We start from the raw sequence: 23,833 nt of genomic DNA, 5'->3' as shown, positions 1-23,833 counted from the left end.
TCAATGTTTTTACATATTTACGTGCAACTGTAGGATTCAAGGTCACAGGACTGAAGACAACTGAAGACTGCCAACTGCTGTTCATCACCGTAATATATGCTCACCAGCCACTTTATTAGTTACACCTGTTCGTTAATACAAATATAATGGCAGCAATTCAACATATTTAGACGTGCAGGTCAAGACGACCTGTTGAGCTTAAAAATTAAGAAAGGTCATCCGAGTGACTTTGAACATGCCATGGTTGTTGGTGCCTGACGAGTCGGTCTGAGTATTTCAGAAACTGCTGATCTACTGGGATTTTCCCACACAACCATATCTAGGGTTTACAGAGAATGGCGTGGAAAAAAAAAATCCCATGAGTAGCACTTCTCTGAATGAAAACGCGTTGTTAATATCAGAGGTCAGAGGAAAATGGCCAGACTGCTTCGAGCTGATAAGCAGGAAACAGAAACTCAAATAACCACAACTTTTAGGCAGAAGAGCATCTCTGAACAACCTGGTCCAAGGCAGTACTAGCAAGATCTACAAGATGTTTTTAATTCATATAATAATTTTAAAAAATTATAAAATACTGCAGGGATCAAAAAGATTTTAAAAAACTGTTCATAATTTATAAGGATTAATTGTAGCCTGTTGAGTTTTCTTATACACAAAGTTATGTGTATGTGTAGTTTGCTTTCATGTCTCTCAGTCATCTTCTCCTTCCATGTCTTTCCCTGTGTCCTGGTGCATTATTAACACAAACGGGTACTCTGTGGTGATGTGCATGGGGACAAGCTAGTCAAAATTTAACTCAATACTGCTATTAGTGGAGACACCGAGGTACTGCAGCTAGCAGCAAGTGTGCAAATACAAGTAAAAGCAAAGAGTTAATATGAAAACAGCAGGAAAAACAGGGTTCTTCAACCAAACATTAAAAAATAGTCTTTGAAAGGCTTCATAAACTGTACCTAAAGACAGAAAATCACTGCAAATTAACTGAACTGTTGAAGCTAAGAAATGTTGCTGCTTTTCTTTAAAGTCAAGTGCATCATATTTGGTCAATGAATTTTTGTATGTTTTTGAGACTTCTACATCATCAGGGTGATTTCTCTGAGTTAGAAGGTTCACTAAACACTCCATTTTCAAAAAAAATGTTAATTTTCTGGCAATTATTTCATAGCTCAGGCTTTAAAGGGTCAAATTCAGTATTGTCATGACTCAATATTCAGTCATGACAATAACACAGGTTGTTCAATAACTCTCTGCTAAGGTACTTGAATAAATGTGTCTGTGAACTCATGCGCGGTACAGACTCGAGAGGCAGCAGCCACACAGTCAGATACTATATCGACACGTAGGCGACGTCAGAACGATTAAAGAAGAGTTTTAGTGTTGAGTGCTATCGAGCAGCATTCTGGTGAACACAGCAGCACAGACAGCAGTTTTTCAGCCCACAGCAACTTAGCAGCTTACGGCAGCTCCATTTCCTCCAGACAGAGTGGGAGGGAGCACCAGGCTGCTACGGTAATCCACTTTACTCTGGGATTAGCATCTCTCTGCAGGTGTCACTCTGTCCATCTCCATTTTTGACCTCTCTAATAATCTTCATCACTCTACAACTCATTCAGTTTTCTCTGCTCCTATCTTTACCATTGCATTGAAACCAAGGTAGTGATATTACGCTCAAATTATACTTGATTCTGCCAGGAAAAACCCAAACCACAAATGTTTGGGAACGTTTAATTCTCAGTGTTTCCCAAAGGCTTACTAAATTAATATAAATTTATGCAGTCCATCGATTTTTTTTACTATTCCACTGAGTTTTTAAAAAATGGTTTTGTATAATTATAATAATTATGTAACCATTATTCTATTGAGACAAATGACAATCTCATGAGCAAATCAAAGTATTAGACAAGTCTTTTAAAACACGGTTATCACACATGTTCATAACTTGCTCGCTGGTTATACAAATTCTGATTTATCTAGCTGCTCATCAGTGCAATGGGGCTGTCTGGGTAAACCTTTTTAATTCCTTTTCCATTTCCAATTAACGTGCAAAATGGAAATTGTTGCAAAACCGATCAGCACTATGTGCTCTGTTGGAAGGCTGTCAAATATGTCCATTCTGTGTTAAGGACAGTAGTAGTCGTGCTCTTCTACGTGCAACTCAAGTGCTAAAAAATTAACTCATTAGTCAGTCAACATGAAGGTCAACATTTTTAGCGATAGCAAAACATTTTGTCTGATTTTCTTTATCATTCTTTATCGTTGGGTTTTGGAGAAAGTATTGATACCTAACCTTTCTACTACTATTTCCTTACAGCAATGAATACATGTTTTGAAAGAATGTGTGTCCTGCTTTTTGCACACTCAGAGTCTAGTTTCTATACAAGATCCTGTTGAGCACCCCTAATGTTTGTGTTTCAAGGTTGTGGCTGCTAAAGGAAGATGAGAGATGACAGGGCTCAAAGTTCTCGACAGTCTGTATCAGTATTGGTAATTGTGGTTTACATTCTTTTTAAACATTACTCATGCCGCTCTTTGTCTCTTTCTAGGCTGCTATATCATAATATGACACAAACTGTGAATGAATGAAAAGCACAGGAAAGCTTTCTTTCCTTGTCACACACACAGACTGGTTAAAATGTTACCAATTGCTTACTTTGATTTGAGAACACTGGAATTAAAGAGAAAATTTAATAAATTAAATAAAATGTAAAAATGAAAAACGACCAGGTGACAGTATGCATCGACTCTCTCCTCTCACTCCACAGGCAAGAACGAGAAACAAAGAAAGAAAACGCTGAGCGGCAGTGGAGGATTAGTGTGTCAGTAAACATTCAAACACTACAAGCTCCAAGTGAATGTTTAGTTTTGTGCTGGCAAGTCAAATGAAGGCGGGGCTCACTGCAACCAGATGAGACCAAAAAATAAAAAAATTCTAAATGAAACCACCTCAAACATTCACACTGCTGATCTGGTGAGGGGAAAGGTCAAACTGATGAATATATCCTTCTGAAAACAAAACACCTTGGCTCCTTTTACATCAAACCCACTTAACCCCCCCCACCACCACCATATGCCAGAAGATGTAATGTTGCCATGACAACTACAGAAGTACTGAGGAGGCACGCGCACAGATACAAGCACGCCGGCGACAGATTTCAGTAGGCTGTAGGCCTACACAGAGGATGTCTCCACTGTAAGAATAAGAGAGGAGAATATAGAGAGCCAAATATAGGAACAGAATAATGAGCTCCCTATCAACTGCTCCATCGTTTCCATATCTCCTCTGCCTTCCTCAACGCTCCAGCTCCCTGTCATTTATCCCTCCTCTCCTTTAGCTTCGACAGGGCCAAATATTTCCCTAAGGCCACTCATCTGTATACAAAAGATGCATTACACCAGAGTTTTTCTTTTATGTGACGACTGTAAGGGGAAAAAAAATGTCTCTTTAAAAAGGTAGCGAAAACATATTGGAAAATTTTCCCATCTCAAGCATGGGATAACCCAACATTTCAAATAGCTACCAATCCTTTAACCACACAAAGGACAGACTGGATTATGGAAGGTGTGCACAAACATCCTCAAAACCTCTCAACCCCCACAAGACTGCACGCAAGGATTATTTTTCCTGTCTTTATAAAATGAACTATTTTCTTAATCATAAAGCAATAATTTTGTCTAGAAACCAGGATAAGTTTTCAAGGTTATATGCCTTCGCCAACCAACAGAACAAAACCCCCAAATATCCAGTTTGCTTGCTCAAAAAACAAAGAAGCAAATCTTGAGACACTGTCAGAAACTTGCATTTAACTTCTTTTTGCCTAAAATGGGTTCAAAGTAAATGCTTGATTAATTAATTGCTCTGATGCGTTACAGATGCAGACAAATCAGCCAGAAAACCAAAAACGAACTGGCACTTACTGCATCCCGCCGCCACAAATTGCCAGCATCTGTCGGCCGAATACAACCACCTGTTGCATCGTGGGAAAGATGATGAGGAACAGCTGACAAACAGCTGGTTCACAACTGTCTGTATCGCTGAATGGCCGTCTGTCTCAATATCTCTGTACCTGCTTCATGCCTTGCATCTGCCCTCCATTTGTCCATTCTTTCTGCACATTTATTGGCTTCACAGAGTCCTCAGCAGTGGTATTTTTCCCTCTTCTCGTTTTACTTTGTTTTTCTTAACCTTTTTTGCTCTCTGAACACACAAACTTTGTTTTACCCAGAATAATGTCAGCAGTAAAACACAAAGTGCTGACAGGATGACATACTGTTTCTGTCCTGAGTGTTCTCCAAGAGCTGCAGTACACTCGTTATGAAATGGAGTCTAGTGTGTGCTTGAATGCTTTTATAAAAAAATAAAAAAATAAAAAAAGATGAGTGAAAATACCACGCTGATGTTTTTTCCCTTGAGCAACAAGGTGAACAAAGAGAAAAAAAATAGAAACAACAGTGACTCTACAAACTCTAAAATAAAGACAACACAAGGCTCCGGATGAACCTGACAGCTAACAACACATGAAGGAAGAACCTATCTAGTACCGATTTTATAGCAAGGACACTGGACAAGGAAACTGTACGTTCTTTTCCCTTAAACAAATCAGAAGATAGCAGGGAAAGAGATCGCAGGTCTATAAGAACAGATAAGAACTAAGATTGAGGATGTAACACTCTGCCAGCTGGTTATGAAAGCTACTTTCAGCTGCTCCCCTATTCACAAGGGCTCGCCACAGCGGGTAGCTTTGCATGTTTGAGTTGGCTTTTTTTTTTATGCTCTTTCTGATGCAAGGGTTCTGAGTCTCCTCCATGGATTGAACTGGGGATCTTTTGGTTGTTAGGCAAATGTTTAAAATACGACTCATGGAGCCATCAACTGGTCCTGATCAACCAAAGTGAAAATCTTTCTTTTATACTGTTGAAATTTGTGTCAGTGTGTGAAAAACATATTTCAAAAGCTAAATTGAGGTCTATTTATTCTTCATATTGGTTGTTTTAACCTAAATATATGAAAATAACAGGTCTATGTAAATGCTAAACTTAATTACCATGAATTCTGACACATTTCAGGCAAAAATGACAAAGTTATATTTGAGGTCATTTAGAAACACTGTCGTAATTACACTGCTTGTCCCCCAGCGAGCAATGTACCATGTACAATGTTCAACCATTATCGTTGTTTATGCACTGATTACATTCGTGTGAAATGGATTGCTGTTAGTAATGGACCCCCGAATTATCACCCAACTCTAAAGTTGTGGAGCGTTTTAGTGTCTCTCAGCTCAGCAATGTGGTTTTCGGTAATGCAACATTAATGTTTCGATTCATTCAGACAGCTTTCAATTTAGTCACAGCAGGCACCTATTCTGAGGGAAATGGTTAAATAACCCGTTTTAGATCTTACAAATCACAGAAGTGCAAACAGACAAAACTCCAATCGATACTTTTGGTCCATATCTGCTCGATGTGAACCTGAGCCACTCTTATCTTTTGTCATAGTTTTGCAAAACATAAAAAAAATCCCAATATATACATAATAAATGTTTCCCAGAGAATTCGATTCTACTGGTAGAGGAAGCTGGGTGCACATGTGCAGACATGTGAGTGTATAAAAAGGGGTGCACGTCTCCTTTCTTAAAGGCATGAATTCATATCCATGCACCCATCTCTTATCTTCTGCTTATCAAAGTTGGGTGGCAGTGGCAGTAGACTGAGCAGTGTATATGTTCCTCTCCCCGGCAACATTTTCCAATTCCCTGTGGGGGATCCACAGGTATTCCCAGGCCAGGGGAGATAATCTCTTCAACAGATTCTAAAACCTCTAAAGGGACTGGTAGGCGCCTGGGACTAAGGAGACCAAATGTTGAAGTTTTAAAAGTAAAATGTTCTCTTTCTCTTCATTGATTCAGGATTTCATCTGCTCCGCATTTCAGGGCCCCCTTTGTTCTACTTTTTGTTTTATAGGCCAGGCCAAATGCTTTTATTGCCAAATGTGGGTAAACGGTTTAGACTGCAGGCATGCCAGTTTAGTGCTGGGACTGTTACTACAGAGCCTTTCTGTTGCAACACACGCAGACTGTGGTTAAACATCGTCTTGCCAAAAGAGTCCAGAACTTCCTTATAAGAGATGGTTTCTGAATGCAAGTTACCCCGACACCTGTACATGTCATCATATGTTAACATGGTACCCACACACGTGCAAGAATTCACACCCATACTATCATATCTGATACCATTAACCGTGCACTGGTGTGTTACTGGTATCAAATTTAAAATGTTTTGTAAGGTTCAATATTCAATATTTTAAATAATAATAATGATAAATAATAAATGTAAAGACATTTTCAATAAATATAGATTTTAAAATGATTTACAAACCATTGCATTCTGTTTTTACTGAAACAGTTTCCCAACTTTCTTTTAGAAATGCTTTTATCAAATGTTCTTTGGGCAGTTTCAATAAAAAACAAAAAAAACGTACATCTGTTCCATACCTTGCAAATTTACTGACCTAAGTTAAGAACAGCACACAGGTACAAAAGAGCGATGATCACACATTTTATATTTAAATAGTGCAGTGCAGGTTTTTCTTCACCCTTACCTGTGAGATTTAACCCAGTCAAAATGCAAGAATTTCAAATGTAATACTCATACCCATGAAAATACTCAATACTTGAATGCATTTTTTGGGAAAATTACGAACAAACTGGTTTGGGCAAATCTATTTAGCTAAAGCCCCATTTAGTTCCTCTCCGTCTGATGTTTTGGCACCACATTGTCATTGCTGAGCATATAGCTGTTAAAGTAGACTGCTACCATTTCAGTCTAGCTGGAAGGATTTCCTCTGCTTCAGTTAAGGACTTTAAGAGAAACGCAACACAAGCACCTGTGTTATCCTATTAAATGAACACTGTCCGTTAACATTACAGACATTATTATCCATAGCTGCAATCCATTACCTTAATGTGGGTAACTACCAGTGTTGGGCAAGTTACTTTGAAAAAGTAATTCAATTATAGTTACTAGTTACTACTTCAAAAAAGTAACTGAGTTAGTAACTGAGTTACAGTATTCTAAAAGTAATTAATTACTTGAAAAGTAACTATTGCGTTACTGTTTTGTTTTTTTGCTCATAAGCAGAGGGTGCTTGCTAGCGCTAACGTGGCGAAACTATTGAGGAAAAACACGCGTATATATTGTTTATCATGACTCTGGTTTTACGTGGCCTATCGACACAATTTATAAACTGGTATATATCACCGTGTTGCTTCGTCTTTAAGTGGTCATGTGATTAACTTACCACGACTACTTTATTCTTCCTCAGTCAAACAGCAGCACTCATGCGATTGTTTTGCCCCCTGAGCTCCAGGTGTTGTGCTAGACAGTGATCGTGATTGCCGTCCGCGGGAGCGCGCAGCTACTTAAAGCTGTAGTGCCCAGATTACTTACAGCTACTTCCGTGCAACTGATATAAGATGCGGTAAGCTGAACACAGCTTCAACCGTCTGTTTGTTGAAAAATAGTAACGGACCGCGTTTTCTTGTTAGTAACTGTAACGGCGTTGTAACGATAGGAATAGTAATTAGTTAGATTACTCGTTACTGACAAAAGTAACGCCGTTAGTAACGCCGTTACTTGTAACGCCGTTATTCCCATCACTGGTAACTACTAATAGTTAACGTGGGTGCTGGCCAGGTTATCATTTATATTAACTGTTTAATACTTCATTGTGTTTGAAACGGGAGCTTTATTGACCTCTCAGAATTCTTCATAAAGACCGGGGGTTCAGTCTTTAAAATGCTTTGGCACATTTAAAGTGCTGCTGTTCATGTGTTCAGCTGCTAGTGAGGGGAGGGGCTGTGTGCCTGTATGCAGCAGTGCGGTTTGAAGTTCTGCATCAGCAGGAGGCAGCAGAGACCTCACTGGTATTGACACTGTTGCGTTTGATCTAAATGTAGTTTTTTGTGTCAATTAGTATCCAGGTATCATTTTTTCTGACAACACTAATACCAAAATAGTATCTATTTTGATATTAAATGATACAGTGTACCCAGCAAGGTTAAGTATTGGTTCTGGTGACACCTTTAGAGACAATTCACTAGTTTCCCTTTTTTCTGAACTGTACTAATGGCTGAAACTGTTGAGAAGGGAGAAATGAGTGGCATGTATTTGACATGACATGTACTGTTTGACAAATGTAACCCCTACTTTTCCCCTCTCTGGGTTCACATATGTCCACCAACTCAGGTTTAAAAATGGAAACCAGAGGCACAAACCTTCCTTCAAATTTAAAAGCACCAAATTAAAACAGGAATCTCAGAAACCAAGCCTGAGGAGACTTAAGAACACTTATAAAGGCTCTGCCAGGGACTGCGGACCACACTGAAAGATATTGTTTCCACAGTAGTTTTCTGCCTTCCACTGGGAGTGAAACAGATGCTGAACGACATCACAAACCCGTCTAATGCAGTGACTGTCTGTAGTCGGATGATGATCAGTGATTGCAATTATGTGATAAAGTGATTACTAACTGCTAACCAACGCTCTCTCACTCACACACACACATATGCAGAGTGGGCTCCACTCCTCTCAGACTGGTGACACACCTCATCAAACTGTGGTCTGTTATAAGTGGTGCTGACACGTGTGTTTGTGTCTGTGTGTGTCTGCCTGCGTTCATAATCATACCCGCGTGTGCGTCACTGTCTGTGCGGCGGCAGCGTGCTTTCACAGTATGCGCCGGCGGTGGTCCGGTTTCCGCTCAGAGGGCTGTGAAGTGGCCTGATGAAAGCTCACACATGGTGGCGGTGAGAAGAGCCCCGATCTCCCGTCGTCACCACAGAGCTCAAAAGACTGGACGTCAAATCCTCCCGGTCTGCCGCAGATGTTTAACAGTGATGAGAAAGGAAAGAGAACTTTAGTAAGTTGTCAAGAAAATTTGCTCGGCTTTCATCCCAGATGTTGCCATAGGGAAAGGTCTAGTTTTTTCCCCCCAGTCTTCAGTCTCCTATTACCAACTCAGCTGGCTGACAGAGGACACATACACTTTTCAGGTCAACCAATCAGGTTTTGCCATGCCCCATGCCAATCGCATTGTCAAATCCCTGCTGTCAGGTGTCATTTCAGTCCACCTCCATGAAACCTTCCACTGAGCTCATTCTGGAGCTGTACTCCGCATCCCATCTGCACAAATCAGCAAAACTCACTGTCCACTCTTTCACACCTCGTCATGTGACTGCCCAAGTAAGACTGTAATGTCACAATGGGGTATAACTACCACGGCATTCTTACATATCTTTTTAACTTTTCCTGCTGTGAACACTATTTCATATAAATGAATGCGATTATGCTCTAAGCTTCTTTTTCACTAAGTCTCCGCTGATTAAAATCTATTCACTTTGTTGTTCTTATTTCATTTTTATCCTCAGGATGGATTAGTGGTGGAAGGGAAGGTCTGCATTGCTAAAGCACATTCTTTAATAAAAATCACTGGAGGTACCGAAAGCTTTAAAATGCCAAACTCTAATACTGTAAAAAGAAAAAACAAAACATAATTTAAAGCATGATGATACATAAAAAGGTCATATAGAAGGCATTTATAAGTATGCTAAATTTGGGAGGTGGGTCTAGCTTGCAACAGCAAGATACATAACCATATTAAGTATACTAATGGGTCTTGGCTCTGATGTTATCATATACTGGAGAATGGCTGACTGAATAGTTTCATGAAAAATAATCAGGATTGTATGCAGTTTTTTTCATAATCACAGATCTCAACCTGACTGAATGGGTGTACGTGATTTAGAAGTGACATGCACTGTATGAGAGAATATTTTTTGGATATCTCTCCTCACAAAGTCAAGAGACTCTGGAGCACCAAAGCTGAGCTGGAGATCTGCTATCACCTAATCTCAGTCCGTCTTTTAATCTGTCGCCCATCTGGGAGGTTATGTAACACTTATAGAGTAGCTGAGGCTAGCGGGCTGATATCACTGTAGACTAGATTTAGGCCTAGTGAGCCCATAGCAACGTCTGATCGCTAGGGAAAAATGTGCATTCCCTGACTGGTTGGCAAGAGGTTACTGGAGATTCCTGGCTATTGCAGGGTGAATCAGACACTCACCAAATGCCACTGTGCCATGGTAAACCAGGAATAGAGAAGTGAAAGTCATGCGTTACTCGTGAAACCAACACATTTCAAAAGGTGCAACTTTTATTTTGAAGGCAGTTGTTCTCCATTTCTAGTTTCACTACCGTTTGGCAAGTAGTTTGCAAGTATATGTAGACAAGTCAGCATCTTGATGCAAACTACTGGTAACCGTAGGAACCTGCGAGCAACCAAAGCAGTCGTAGAGGCTTACAGAGGTGACCAATGTCATACTACCAGCAACTACTCACCAACTGGTTGTGGAATACACACATTCTCTAATGACCGGTGGATACCAGGTGTCACCGACCAGTACCTAGGGCTAAGTGAATGGGGCTTTAGCAATCAATTTTGCAGAGACTGCCAGCAACCTATGGCAACCACTTGCAAATAGTCAGTGAATACTCATTTTGCCCTCAAGACTTGTTGTTGCCAGATGGTTGCCGATTAGTCTGTAGGTCTGTGTAACTGAGACCTAAGAGACCATTTTTAACTCGTGATCTCAATCCTCTGGCAGTATCTGAGCTTCCTAAATGAATGCAGTTCTGTACATATCTGCCTGCCTACTTATACTTCAGAACTGAAACCAAAGCTGTACTTGTGCTTAAATTCACCACCCTCACTTCTCACTCTTACCCATACATCACCATCGGCAATGACACACTCCAGTGTATTTCCAGTTCACCTACCCTCCTCGTGTGCCATTTAAGTCTCTCATATTTCTCCCACATTTCCTTACACCTCTCTTCTCACCAGTCACCTCCATCCCTCACCATTCTGCCACTCTGTAATGACTCACAATACAAGCCTCTTTCTTTTAAACGCAAACCTGTCTTCCTCTCACCTTCACAGCCTTCTTATTCAGCTCCTTCTCGCACTATTCACCTTCCTCCTTTCTCCCTCTTTACTTCCTTTTGCATATCTCAATCCACCACCCAGCCCCTCATTTCCTCGCTCCCTCTATCCTTCCCCCTTACACCACCATTAACAATACAACTTTATTTGTATAGCACGTTTAAAAGACCAACGGTACACCAAAGTGCTTTACAATAAAAACAGGAAAATTAAGACAATAAATAAAAGACTTTAACTTTCCACCTTCATCCTTTCTCTTGTGTTGCTGTATAGGTCTGTCAGTGCATTCCTCAATTCTCCTCAAGCTTTCTCCACTCAAAAAACGTGACTGCCTCCTCCTTCTTCCCCCTGACTCAGTAGTGTCCATCACACATTCAGTGAGTCACACTTCTGTTCATCCTTGTCATGACTTGACACGGCACAAAAAAAACATCCCGGTCCCCAGACTGCTGGCTACAAATATACACAATGACAGAGTCCCATTTAGTACTCTTCAATGCCCATGCCCATCATTAGCTTACTGTTAAACAACACAGTGAGCAAAAAGAGCCAGCTCAAAGCTACAACCAGCTGTGCCATTATCATCTCCCTGCTGGGTGTACATGTCTCTTTGTGTGTGTCTGTGCGCGTGTGTGTACACATACATCCATTTTTCTGAATTACCTTTGTTTAAATGTATAATGCAGGCTTTGTTTAAGCCTATATTAACTTTTTTTCAAATTGGGAGCTTTTAATCATTTTCTGGCTTTTGTCTTCGTATGTGTGTGTGTGTGTGTGTGTGTGCGTGCGTGTCTGTGTGTAGGCCCATCTCCATAATTAGGGCAGACCAGCCACACATGGGTCTCCCCTGACACTTCCCCTCCAAGATTTAAATATTCATGAGACTCTAAACGCTTTCATGAGCTCTGTAATTATGGACAGAAAATAGTCAGAGAGAGCCAAAGAGAGAAAAAGGGAGAAAGTGGGAGGCAGAGTCAGAAATGCCCTTAAATTAAAAAGAAAAAAAAAGAAAAAGGCTGACCAGCAGTATTTACAGATACGATCAATACTTTTGTGCAGTTTTGCGACCAAAGCCAATGACCTGCTGACACACCGGAAAGGACAAGTAATGTTTAAGGAGAAGGTTTACGGAGATATCTCCTGATTCTTGTTATTTTTTTAATAAAATTTGCAGTGATTGTAGATCATTTTGGTATCTCGTTATGTGAGTTTACATCATTAAGAGCTCTTGATTTGATAGAGAGAGGTTTATCACTTTACCCATTGCTATTTAAGTGCATGAGCTGATAATTTAATTTGTTAATTAATTTTTAATTTAACAGATACTGCAGTCATTAAGAGATGTTTCTTGTACTCTAAGCAGTCACAATCAATGATCATTAGTTTTTGTGATTATTTGAAAAGCAGATTCTCTCAGTTTATTCCCTCTTAGGTTAGAATATCTGCCAAGCAGACTTGGGCAATAACCCAAATATGTACAGAGGCTCACATGAAGAGTCGACCTAGATGTGATTCATCTAATTTGAATCATGCAAGTATGTTCACTAAAAGCTTTTCCCTGGATATGCCAGCGACCTCTTTGCTCTCTAGACGCAAGCCTCAAAACAGCATGCGTTTTAGTTATTGCTGTCATTCAACTATGTGTAACATCAAAAGTGTTTATATTGCTTTCAAATGGTTGTGGAAAGGTAGTGAAATTGGAAAACAGTGCTCGCTTGTGGACAGTGTTTTATTTCTGGTGTTGCAGGTATATAAACGCATGAAGTGATCAGTAAATTATATAGATATTAAAAATAACAAAACAAAGTAAACAAATCAGATGCTTTCCAGATGTTATTGTATGGTGGATCAAAATGCATTTACAATTCTATCAATTTTGCAAAGATCTCCAACACCACTGACTGAAATGCAGCCCCAAACCATGACAGAGCCTCCACTGTGTTTGAAAGTGTACCGCTCTCCTGACCTCCTCCAGACATACTGATGGCAAATTTTACTTCATGACTCCCTCAGGCGTGTTGCCACAGATTTCCAGTCAAATTCTTGTCAACTTCAGACTTTCTTAAGAATGGTTTCTTCACTCTTCCACTGAGATCATTTCCGATGAGGCTTCAGTGAACAGTAGATCTGGCTGATGCATCCATCAGGCTCTGTGTCAGGTCTTTGCTGGATTTTTCTTAAGGACATGCCTTTCAAACACAATTCATCTTGCTTGGGCTAGAGTTTCAGACCTGCCTCTTCTTCTTTTGTTCTCCACTTTTTAGTTTCCTCACACAGTGCACACCACACTCAGATAAGCCAGGTTTTTTGGCTAATAGCTCTTCCAGAATCACATTTCGCTTTATGCCAGTCAAAGTTTTATATGTTTTTGAAACAGGCTGTTAGTAACACAGTGTCTACAGATACAATTAAAAACTGGTTCTTTGCCAATTTGTTGTTACGTGTAGACACAACACTGGTTCATCGCCCTAGTCAGGTGCCTTTGTAATTGATTCCTTAGGTCAGTTTTAAGTGGCTTAAAGACACACACAAAAAAGCATTCCTCTGAAAATGGTCGGGTGTAAGGACTGGACTGAAGATGGGTGAATAAGCAGCCGAAAGCGTGGAGAACTATTACACAAGACCACTTAAAAAACAGAAACTAGAGGCATGTCTGGTTCCTTGGAAGTGAATTAGAAACGAGGGGTGAGGACTGTATTTCCTGGTTTGACTGGCGACTGGCTCATTGGCAGCAGAGGTGGGACAAACACAGAAATCTCCTTCAGATTCCTTGAGTGCCGTGTGCATTTTATTGATAAGAAATGCAAACCTTTACGCTTGTTTTGTCACACATGGTTCAGTTATATTCCACAGCCTCACAGACTAACAATAAAACATGTCATTGGCTGAATTTCCCACAAGTGTCTCAGCACTTTTTTTTTTTTTTTTTTTTTTTTTTTATATAAATCGCATTCCTTTTAAAGCCTCAGGACAAATCTAACTTCAATATTTGTGCAAATGTGATGTGTTGTAACTAGGCCTTATGATTCTGTCTGGTCTATTTTTACTTTATAAAGTAAATAGTTGGCAAAGCCAGCAAGGATTCCAGTTACAACACCACTCAGAGATGATATGTGAGAACCCTTCCAGGATTTTAAAGAAAGGCGCTGACAGGAAATTCTTTCGTTTCCCTTTTTAGTAAAACAAAACATCACCTGTCATCGAAGCCAACATTAGTAAGTAGGCCCTCTAGATTTTCTTTCCATTTCATTTTCTTCACAGCTATCTGATGTTTTGGGGCTCTAGACAAAACAATCACATGCCATCTTCACATTCCAGGATGAGTAAATTGATTTTATCCTCCTGGAAAAGCCATCAGATAGTGCCGTGGAAGACATGAAATCACAGTCAGACAAAAGCATGAGGCAAATGATCCAGAGCCGATTGTCCTCGCACCGATGCAAACTGAAGCTCAGCTGACACATACACACACAACAACACAAGGAAACATTTGTCCTGAGCAGAAACGCACACAGGCAAACCCGCGGACACTAAATCACCTTAAAATGACAAATAAGCAGGAGGACAGAATCTCAGACGCTGTCGTCATTTATATGTAAATGAGCACACTGCTACTCTCCTCCACGCAGCAATCTTGGCTCTCAAGAAACCACAAGACGGAGCAAACTTTCAATCAGATCAGACAAGATGTCAGACAAGATGATTGTAAGTGACAGGAAGCCAAATGATGCGTGACAAGACAGGGCATGATGAGGTGAAATGAGATAAAATGACAGGGTTTACGAGGAGCGGGCATTAACTGAAAACCGAGGTATTTGTCACAGCACTAATGACTGCAAGTTTCCCCGTTTTCTTCCCAAGGACTCTGAAATTATGGGTGGCTCGTCAGGGCTGTATGTTGACCACTTATTAGAGCAAACTCCCTTAAACAGACACAAATCACCTGAAATGACAATAAAATGACAAGAAGCATCGACTGTGTGCATCCTGATAAACTGGTGATTCAACTAAGGTGCAGTTTGTGGTAAAGATGCACACAATGGTTTTAGGAAAATAAGGCACTGTGACTGCATCCCTGACATTCCCTACAAGGAGGAAATCTGCCAATATGACTGTAAAGTGCACCATTACTGGAGTTACCCTGTCACTGTAATGGCCTCTGTGAGTCACAAGTACTTTTGCGACACAAAATACCACCCACCCACACACACACGCACAGACAGGCGCGAACACACAGGTGAATGTGCATACACACTGCTGCATTTAAACACTAAGCACACGCCAAGGGCAGGAGGAACACACCATCTTCCTGTCTGCTTCTCACTGCAGCGGTTAATGTCACCGACTTTAGAGTGCAGCCCTGCATGAGAGTGCAGTTTTTTTACTTGAGTGATGTCTGTGTGTTAAAGTATAGGCTTGTGTGTCTGTGTGTAAGCATTTTTGTAAGCTCAGCAATCCAAGAGTGACTTAACAAAAGGCTGCTGAATATAAATCTATTCCCTCTCCATCTGGCAGGGTAAAAAAGGCACATATTTACATTGCTGTCCAAAGACAGGCAGAGAGATAAAAGGTTCACAATACTATTAGGACTCTTAACAGCTATGAATTAGCCGAGCAGAAAGCTCCCTGGCAGAAAAATGATGCCACTCTCAAATAAAATTAGGAGAACACGTAAATCGCACATCTGAACTTTATGAATAAAATATTCAAGTTGAAAATTTTAACTGACACGCACTGTGTAATTTCTTGGCAGCAAAATAGTGTAACAACGGTCAGCTGTTAAATTAAAATCGCCAACCCTTCGAAATCACGTCAAAAGTCAAAGCTAAAAATTGAAGGCTGATCCAGCTTTTGCAATAATGTGACTCATTAGTCTGCATGGCCTCCACGTGCTTCCCAACGATGTCTCGGCATGCTCCTGATGAGGCAGTGGATGTGGGAATTAGTGGATCTCCTCCCAGTGAACTCCAGGACAGTGTGTGGCACGATTTGGTAACGTTCCATGCGCTGATTCACAGTGTCCAAGAGGTTTTTAGTTGGATTGGGTCTGGGGAACTTTCATCAAGGAACTGCTTACACACCATGACCACTTGAAGTTAGTGTCAATCTGGACGAGCTGGAATCCAGGGCCTTCCACACCAGTATAAGGTCTGACAGTGGGTCTGAGGACTTCAGTCAATGTACTATTGGCTAATAGGTGGAGGTCTTTGTGACCCTCTATGGATACACCTCTCCAGATCATCACTGACCCACTGCCAAACTACTCTTGCTGCATGAGTAATGTATAGTGTTGTACAGAGCATAACCTTCCCCACTGCATCTCCAGTGTCCTTAATGTCTGTCATGTGCTCAGTGTGAACTTGCTCGTGACAAAAACAGCACTAGTGACAAACCAGCCTTTCTGGTAGCAATGCCAGGCAAGCTGCATGGTGCTGTGTGACCAGAGGTCCCATTAAAGGTCATCTGGCCCTCATCCAGTCTGTTTCAGATAGTTTGCTCATGAAAATAAAAGTGACTGTTGGAGGTCATTCTCTAGGAGCAGATACCAGTCCTGCTGCTAGATTGATGCCCTTCTACAGGACTGTCTAGATGTCCTTGTGCAACAGTCCGTCTCCTGGTATCGCCTCAACACTCCTGAGACGGTTCGGGGAGTAACAGCAAACGTTTTTCTGACAGCACGCATGGACGTGCCATCCAGGAACATCTGTGCTACCAGTGCAGCACAAATGGGCTGCTGGTACCATCCACAGACAGTATAAAAGATGGATGTAGGTACAGTGATGCCACTCAGCAGTTTCTGAAGTCGTGTTTTAAAGCCTTTTATTGAGCGTTTCCTCCATCATTATCTTGGTTGCAAAAACACAGATCAATGTTGGGAGGAAGGGCAGATATGGTTGAAACCACATTGGTTGGCTATGACTTGTGAGTGAAAGCTTGTTGGCCAATGTGCGTGCAGTTTCACACCACAGATGATCCTTTTTGAAACATGGCATGACCATGACACACTTTAAAGAGGTCGAGTCAGACAGCCTTTCGGCTGGCCTTTAGCTAGATTGTTTTATTTTATTTTAAGTTTATTTTTTTGGGAACTTACACATTGGCTTCATTTTTATTTTTCAAAACAGAAACTATGTCTATATTTAATAATGTCTAAGGTATCCATAACATGCTACTTTAACCTCGCCGAGGCTACACTACCAAAGTGACAAAGACACTATCAAAAAGCAAAACTGGAGAAAAAACAGGTGGGATAGAGAGCAATGATCTGTGGTCACCACCTATAAAACCATTCCCTTTTTGGGAGTCATCTTGTTCTTGCCCGATTGGCTAGTTTGGCATTCCTGAAGTTAAACTTGCTTATAGTGTGATGATTGACTATTCCCTTATTTTTTTGAGCAGTTTAGAGTTACCCAAGTAATACTATGGCTTCCCGTTTCGCTGAGGCCACACGGTTACCTATCTGTTGCTAGGGAAAGATGTGCATTCCCCATCCGGTTGGTTTTGATAGCCAAAACACCAAACTAGAGACTTCAAAATATAACATAATTCATTGCGAACAGGCCAACTTTTTAGTTTGGACATGTGACATTTAGGTACAATTAGAAATACAACATTCTTTTCCATGCAACAGTACATAGAAAGGCAAGTTAAAAATAATTTCAGAACACGTAATTTTTACCACTTGCTCATGTTTGCCAAAACACGACTCTCTGCATTAGAGCCGCAACCTTCTGTGCTATGTCCTGTGATCTATTTTCAACCTTGATTTAGTTTAATTTGAGACTTCACAGGTTCACATCTTTGAGTCTGCTTCCTGTCAGAGCCTGCTTCCTGTGGTACTCTGCTGTGGTACAAAACAACCTCAGTGGGAGAGGCGGGGAAACAAAGTAATTAAAAATAATGATGGCTGATGGAAAGCCGCTCATACTGACTACAAAATGTTGTCTATCTTGTCACCAAATCGCCTTGTGTCTCACCGAATAATGAGCACAGTGACACATTGGGGGCTGTGCAGAATGCAGATGAGCAATATGTTCAACAACTGTCAAAAGAAATGAGCTAAAATCAGATTTAATATTTGCTTCTGTGACCAAGATGTTGATTAATTAATGAGCAATAAGGCTGTTGTTGCTTTTATGAGTTAGACAAAGTCACCCGTCAGTAAGCGACTACTCTGACATCTTGATTCACAGCGAACTTTCACTATCTCAATCTGGGTGATTTTTACCACTACATCCATAATTCTAGACACTATCTGTTCTGCTTAAACACCAAAGACAGGGAGTGATGAGAAACAGCCAAGTTAAAAAATCCTTATCGGGCCTACAAGCTGAATCCCATCTGCCTCTCTCCTTACACTGACTCATAACACAGCTTATTAGTCCCTCTGGATGGATAAAAAGGAGCTTTTTTGAGCCAGGAGAAAAACAGGGAATAAAACAGAAAACAAAAAACAAAAACAGATTAAAAGTAAGAGAGCTGAATGAGCAAAGGAGGAGAGAGAAAATGTATAGGAAGTACAGGATTAAATTCTTCTGAATGCAACCTAAAGTGCAGGTGTAAACAAGTAAAATCACCTGAGAGCTGAAAGCACCAGGAAACAGTTTAAGTACACCTTTCTTCATACTTCTTTTGATTAAAGCCCATTCAATATTGACTACCATACTTTAGAAAGTCAAAAAACTGAATTGAACTAAACAGAATTGGAAAAAAAAAAAATTGCCTTCAAAGTAAAAGTTGTGCCACACTTTTTCCGAGGTCCTCTACTGTTCAGTGAGTAGTTGCCAAGTGTTTGCAGTCAAGTCTGCATCTTCCAAGCAAACTACAGTAGACTGCAGCAATCTGCTAGCAACCAAAGCAATGACAAAGACACCTTGCCAACTTCTGCAACTGATTTCATCCAGAAATCACTCACCAACCGGTCAGGCAATACACAGTTTTCTTAACAACTGGAGAATCACCGACCGATCTCTAGATTTGTGCAGGTGAAGCCTGGAGATGGTTGAAGGTGTGAATGTGAGGTTAAATGGTGATCTCTCCTGTCTGTAGCAAACGCTAGAATAAGATGGATGGTACATATCAGCCTGCATGATAGAAAAGTAAATCTAAAACCCTCTAGGCAGCTATTTCAGGCAACACCAATCCTTTATGTAACTAAATGGAAAAAATAAACTTTTTCAAAAGTCACTGAAGAATTCAATAGACACATATGTTAGCACAATGTTTAAATTGTCCAAGCACCTCTCTTTGAATTTCCGTGCACACACTCACCGAGGGTACAACTTTGCTAGTACTGAGTTGGACCTCCTTTTACCTCCAGAACTACCCCAGTTCTTTGTGGCACAGATTCAACAAGGTGCTGGAAACATTCCTCAGAAACTTTGGTCCATATTAACAGGATACCATCAATCAGTTGCTGCAGATTTGTCGGCTACACATCCATGATGTGAATCTATAGTTCCACCGCATCCCAAAGGTGCTCTACATCAGGGGTGTCGAACTCCAGGCCTCGAGGGCCGGTGTCCTGCAGGTTTTAGATCTCACCCTGGGTCAACACACCTGAATCAAATGGTTAGTTCATTAGCAGGCATCTGGAGAAGTTCAAGACATGTTGAGGAGGTAATTTAGCCATTTAAATCAGCTGTGTTGGATCAAGGACACATCTAAAACCTGCAGGACACTGGCCCTTGAGGCCTGGAGTTTGACACCTGTGCTCTACATGATTGAGAACTGGTGACTGTGAAGGACATTTGAGAACAGTAAACTCATCAAGAAACCAGTTTGAGATGATTTTGTTTTGTGACATGCTGCATTATCCCAAGGATTATCCCATTATGCCAAGAAAATATCCCCAGTTCCATTACATCACCACCAGCCTAGATGGATGGGTTTTCCCAGTCTTCTATTGTCCAGTTTTGGTGAGCCAGTTGTAGCGTCAGTTTTCTGTTCTTAACTAATAGGAAGGGCACCCGGTGGACTCTACTGCTGCTGTAGCCCATCCGCTTCAAGGCTTCAAGATAGATAGATACACAGAAAGTGTAAACAGCTCAAGTGTCCATAATTCAATAAGCAGAATAGGATAACAGGCAGGAGGAAAAAAACTGTGGCAAGAAAAGAAGAAAAGTGCAGGAGATGGGAAGTGAGGATATGAGATGAAAAGGAAACAGAAGGGAAGAAGTTAGTGAAGGAAAATGCTGGTAAACAGTCTGATCTCCTGTAGTGACCAGCTGGTGAGATCCAGCAGACAGATAAATGACCCCCTGTCATTCTTACAAAGCTCTGTCTCCTCCTTCTGCTTCATCTCTCTATCCTCCCTCCTCTCCTCCGCAAGCCCCCACCCTCCCTTATTTAGACAGGTCATCCATCAACAAGCACACTCCACCGACCACCTTTCCACACCAACACTTTTGCGCATTACTTGTTGGAAAGCCATATGCAGACACACTGCACCAGGCACACGTGTCCTTGCACTCTGGTCTTGTCAAGTTTCCAGGGCCTTCTCCTCTCTCCTTCACTCTCCTCTCACCCTTCATCATCTACCCTTCTTTTCTCTCCTCCCCTCCCACCATCTGCTCTCCATCTTCCATGTCCTTGTCACCTTACCCAACTTAATAAATGTCAAGGTGTGAAAACACAGATAAATCAGAGTGTAGCGAGGAAAGGCGGTGTTACTTTAACAAGATGAATTAATCTAACTGACACTTAAAATTCGCTATCAAAACAGCATTTTTATTGGGATGTTTTCAAAGTTGGGGGTTATATATAGAATTTTGAAACAATAACCTAGTGCGTTAATATAAATGTCGATCACTCAAGTCAAGTCAAGTCAAGTCAGGTCAAGAGGCTTTTATTGTCATTTCAACCATGTGCATGTACTCATTTAATGACCTACACTAATCTCTCCCTCTGTCACACACAGACAGGCACAAACAGGCAACACAGATATCATCTATGTCACTTTTTCCATCTGAGTACTCTGCGATGATGTCAAAGGAGGTGAGATGTCAAGATGTGGACACTCAGGTGAACTCATGCACCCTGAGATGTCACTGCACTGCAGAGTAACAGAGGAAACTTTATCACACGACTGAACTACAGCAATGACTATAAGTTTAAATTGGGGTACTGTTATGTAAACTTGTGCAATCAGTCAACAGTACAAAGAGGGCTGATGACACGTAATAAAGAAAATCTCACATTTTGCTCGCATGCAGGAAACCCAAATCCTGCGGGCGGTCCAGGATACACGGGGATAACACTCACCGACCAGTCCTCAGTCAGTCCACAAATGATAGTTTTCCCGGGCGAAATCTCCGCGGGATACGAAGAAACGAAGTACCTCTCCTCCTCCGCTGACGACAACAACGTTATTCCAGCGCTGTTAATAATGTTTTGGCGATTAAGCGACGGTTTCTTTGTTGTAGTAAACAGGAGCTCGACACATCAAGGTAGCCAAGCACCCGGAGTCCGCTTACTCCACAGAAGGAGCGCCGATTGGTCGCTTCAGCCACAACGCAGCTTTCTGCTTTGTCGCGATTGGGTCAAGACGGTGCTTTCAAGTGCTGCTCGTAAATTGGGAATCCCGAAGTGGCAGTACATGATATTATACAAAACGATGGCAAACCCCACTACTGACACAGTTCAATGTGTCACTTATAAAACAGTTTAAATCGTATCTGTGACGTGTCCTTCGAAATAATTACGCCACTCAGCCTGTAAACTGACCTTCTGCTTGTACTGAAATTTCAAATGCTGTTAAAGCCATTTGAGCTCATCTCTTTAAGTAAACAGATACCTGCTGCCACTTCAGTGTTTAGAAAAGCGAGTCACTTAGTTCACGTATTAACTGCCGCCTTGTCAGTTTCAGGTTGTATGACATGGTGATATCTTAGAAAGGAAAAAAATTCTGAAGCTTTACACAGACCCACTCACTGTGTGAAACCTTATCCACTTTTAATATATGTATTATACTGTAATGTAGTATATATAGTTTACATACATATATGACACAGAATGTGAAAAAGCATTATATATGTGCTATGAAATCTCCGGAACACACTGTCTTTGCAGATAAATTTGCTAACATATTCTCTAAATTTCTCACAGTTCGTGAAGGCATCGCTACCCCCATGGTTCATGTGATTTCTTGTATTGTGGTTTCCATCTGAATGTTTATTACCAAACAGGTCAGCAGGCTGTTAACTGGAAGTCAATTAAGATATTTCACCTCAAGAGTAAGTGATGTGGTCGGCTGCTGTAACGTCGAGTCACATTATTTTGTGTAAGTAAATCAGAGGAGGGCTGATTGATCTGCACCCACTCATAAAAAGGGGCCACGTGTGCTTGTGCTAGTTGTGCTGAATAGCCCAAATAGAACAACGGTACAGAATCAATAGAAACTAATGTCTTTGGGACATTTTTTATTCCGTCCAGCGAGCGCGAAGATGGATTATTTCAATCATCGTTTACGAACATTTTATAGACACTTTGTGCTGTATACTGTCAGGATATGTGCGACGTCGAATCTACCTCAGCATGATGGATAGAAGAGATTATGTTGTTTTTATTTTACACCGTGGGATTAAATTACTTAAATTATATATTATTCATGACATGAAAACAGAAATAACAGAAATTTAATATTAAAGATCAGTTCCATCGGAAGAAATTTGGCTCCCCCTGGCCGTGCAAATAGGTAAATGCAAACAGTTGACGGAGTATTCCCCAGTGCATTCATGATCCTTTTTCTATAAAAGTTATACACTCAGCGACCTCTTCATTGAGTACACCTTGCTGGCATTGGACTGCCTTAATTCGTCATTGCACAGATTCAACAAGGTGCTGGAAACATTCCTCAGAGACTTTGATCTATTTTCCCCAGAAACCAGTTTGAGGTGATCTGAACTTTGTGACATGGTGTATTGTCCTGCAGCCATCAGAACATGGGTACACTGTGATCATAAAGGGATGGACATGATCAGTAAAAATACTCAGGCTGTGGTGTTTAAATAATGCTGAACTGGTGCTAAAGTCACCCAGAAAATATCCCCCACAGCTTTACATGGGATTACATTACATCCATACAAAGCAGAACTGATCCATGCTTTCATGTTTTTTTTGCCAAATTCTTACAGTGCCATCTGAATGTTTTTTACAATCCTCATAACGTCCAGTTTTGATGAGTCCTTGTGAACTGTAGCCTCAGTTTTCAGGAGTGGTGGTAAAAAGTGCTTGAGTTATTTTTGCCCCCCTGCAGTCTGGCCATTCTCCTCTGACATCAACAAGGCATTTTCTCCCAGAGAACCACCGCTCACTGGATATTTTCTTTTTCCAGAGAATTCTCTGTGAACTCGAGAGATGGGTGTGTGGGAAGACCCTAGTGGATCAGCAGTTTCTGAAATACTCAGATCAAAGTCACTTAAATCACCTTCCTTCTCCATTCGCATGCTCAGTTTGAACTTCAGCAGGAAGTCTTGATCATGTCTACATACCTAAATACATTAATTTGCCATGTGATTGGCCAATTAGATATTTTTGTTTACAAAACTGAACGTTTCCTTTTTTTTTTCCAAAACAAGACATTCAAAGAAGAATGGGAATATTTTTAAGCTAATATTTTTGAAATGGTGCATATAGTCACCTGCCTAATATCATGTAGTTTTCCCTTCAAGAGGCCCAAAGAGTTCTGACCTATCACAGCATGGACCTCTGGGGGCCTGTTTTTCCAGGACAATATAATCCAAAGACAACAGAAACATCCACATGAATGAAAGCATCCCATGACGGCTGCTTTTTGGAGCTAGGGCAAGAAATTCAACAAAAACAAAACAAACCAAT

General features: G+C 40.8%; 1 protein-coding gene across 7 annotated transcripts in view; it reads right to left on the bottom strand.

The window, feature by feature from the left end:
* LOC100701786 (SPRY domain-containing SOCS box protein 4) overlaps positions 1-21,511 on the bottom strand; it is an 89,253-nt gene extending 67,742 nt beyond the window's left edge. For 2 of the 7 annotated variants that reach the window (XR_270016.4, XM_019348244.2), the window contains exons 1-2: positions 21,260-21,511; positions 8,683-8,869 (exon numbers count right to left, since the gene is read on the bottom strand). The gene's annotated coding sequence lies outside the window, so the exon portion shown is untranslated. Of the gene's footprint in view, positions 1-8,682; positions 8,870-21,193 lie in introns of all 7 variants that reach the window. The other 5 variants (XM_019348245.2, XM_005476101.4, XM_003438209.5 and 2 more) reach the window with 5 other exon arrangements.
* Between the last annotated feature and the right edge of the window lie 2,322 nt (positions 21,512-23,833).

The sequence above is a fragment of the Oreochromis niloticus genome, linkage group LG18 (assembly GCF_001858045.2).
Source record: "Oreochromis niloticus isolate F11D_XX linkage group LG18, O_niloticus_UMD_NMBU, whole genome shotgun sequence".
Taxonomy (NCBI): domain Eukaryota; kingdom Metazoa; phylum Chordata; class Actinopteri; order Cichliformes; family Cichlidae; genus Oreochromis; species Oreochromis niloticus.
This window is presented reverse-complemented; position numbering and strand designations above follow the sequence as displayed.